The sequence below is a fragment of the Dipteris shenzhenensis genome, chromosome 23 (assembly GCF_047967505.1).
Source record: "Dipteris shenzhenensis isolate YYH24624 ecotype China chromosome 23, Dip_SZ_1.0, whole genome shotgun sequence".
NCBI lineage: Eukaryota > Viridiplantae > Streptophyta > Polypodiopsida > Gleicheniales > Dipteridaceae > Dipteris > Dipteris shenzhenensis.
This window is the reverse complement of record NC_141618.1, coordinates 5880591-5883219: the sequence shown is the minus strand read 5'-3', so window position 1 is coordinate 5883219 and position 2629 is coordinate 5880591.

The window sequence follows — 2629 nt, the reverse complement described above, 5'->3', positions numbered from 1 at the left end:
TGTGGACCTTACAAAATAAATCCCAAGTATGGCACCCATGTCAATGAAGAACTAGAAAAAGTACTAGAGGCTAGTTTCATTTATGAGATCGAGCGTATTGATTGGGTGTCACTAACTGTGATTATTCCTAAGAAAAACAAGAAGCTCAGAATATGTGTGAATCTCAAGAACGTCAATGCAACAACAATCAGAGATCATTATCCCCTACCATTGACTGAAACAGTTTTAGAAAGGGTAGCAGGATTTGAAGTGTATAGCTTCTTGATGGGTTCAGCAACGGGTACAACCAAGTATAAATTGCACCTTAAGATCAAGCAAAGACAGCATTTAACATAGAATGGGGCATTTTTGCATATAGAGTCATGCCATTTGGCTTATGCAATGCCCCATCTACTTTTCAAAGGGTAATGTACACTGCCTTCAAGGAATTTCTCAACAAGTTCCTACAAGTCTTTCTCGACAACTTATGCATACACTCAGGAAAAAAGGATCACTTGAAATGCCTTGAAGAAGTGCTTAAAAAATGCAGGGAGTATGGAATCTCTTTGAATCCTCTAAAATGCCAATTCTTGGTCACACACGGAGTAGTCTTGGGACACATAGTCTCGACATGGGATTGCAACTGACATGGACAATAAACATCATCATGGAACTCCCCCCCCTGCTAAATGCCAAGGGACTTCAAGTCTTCATGGGACATGCTGGATACAATAGAAGATTCATACTGAGGTATGCCATGATTGCAAGGCCCCTATACAAGCTCCTAGTCAACTTCATTTGGATAGACGAATGTGAACAAGCATTCGAAACCCTCAAGTGGAGGATTGATCACAGCCCTTGTTCTAATGGCACCAAATTGGGACATAGACTTTCATGTACATATTGATGGTTCCAATTATGCAGTAGGGAGTCTGTTATGTCAACCTAGCAAACACAACAAAGACTACCCAGTATACTTTGCAAGCAGATAGCTAAATGATGCGGAGGTGAATTAGACCACAATAGAAAGAGAAGCCTTGGCAATGATCTACAACGTGAATAAATTTCAACACTATCTATTGGCTACTGACTTTATCTTCTACACAAATCATGTAACCTTATTATATCTTGTGAATCGGCCATGTACCATAGGTCGGATCACTCGATGGATTCTACTGCTACAAGAATTCAATTTCAAAATCGTGGTGAGAAAAGGAGCTCAACATTTCATTGCCGATCACATGTCATGATTGAGGTAAGGAGAAGAGCCGAAAGGAATAGAAGATGACCTACTAGATGCTGCATTATTTCAAATAGATGCTGTGCTTAATTGGTGTGCAAACATCATTGGGTATTTAATGGTAGGAAGACTACCTCTTGAAATGAAAGCACTGGATGCTAGGAAACTAATTCTAAAAGTTACACCCTATCAACTCATTGCAGGACAACTATACAAGATGGGCAAGGACCAGGTTTTAAGGAGATGTGTGATGCTGCATGAGATCATGCCAATAATCAGTGAAGCACATGAAGGCATTGCAAATGGACATTTCTAAGGGGAAGCAACAGCAAGAAAAGTTCTTCTCGTAGGATATTGGTGGCCAACACTTTGGTCAGATGCCTATGAATATGTCAAAAGCTTTGATGTATGCCAACGAACTTCTAAACCACAACATAAAGACTTCAATCCCCTAACAACAGTCGTTGCACAAAAACCCTTTAAAAAATGGGGGATTGATTTCGTGGGTCCCATCCATCCAATAGCAAAAGGAACAGAGGCACGCTACATCATTGTGGCCACAGATTACTTTACTAAGTGGGTTGAAGCTAAAGCCATCAGAAAGGCAGATGCCAAAAGCACAGCAAGGTTCTTGTACGAGAATGTGACCACCCAATTTGGATGTCCCATTGAAATTGTGTTAGATAGAGGCACACATTTTGTTAATGAGGTCATCCAAGAACTCTTGTCTGGCTTTATGGTGATCCATAGAAAGAGTACACCTTACTACCTCTAAGGGAATGGATAAGTTGAATCCACCAACAAAATTCTATGTATTGTCCTCACCAAGGTAGTAGAACCAAAGCGTTCTGATTGGGCAGAGAAACTAAATGCAGCCTTATGGGCATATAGAACCACACTCAACGTCAGTACAGGAAATACACCTTTTCAATTGGTATATGGCCTTGAAGCTGTGGTCCCACTAGAATTTGTAATACCTAGTCTATGCATAGCAGTACAAGAACGTATGGGAGATCATGCATCACTGAAAGAAAGACTCTACTAATTAGGGAAGCATACAGAGACCAGATTAGTTGCCTACCATGCCATAACAATAGAAAAACGAAGAAGGAAGGCATGGTTTGATAGAAACCTCAAAGACCAAGACATGAAGGAAGGTGACCTGGTTTTGCTGTACAATACCAAAGTCCATAAGGGTAAGCTCAAATTTCTAGGTCAAGGACCCTATAGAGTCAAAAAAATGAATCCCATTGGAGCTGTGCTGCTAGAAACACTGGATGGAGTCCAATTCACAACAACAATAAACAGGAGCCGACTGAAGCACTACTACATCAACATGCAAGCCATCCCCAACAATAATGAAGATTTGGGGGTCCCAAGTCTTCCATAGTTAGGACTAGATTGTTTCAT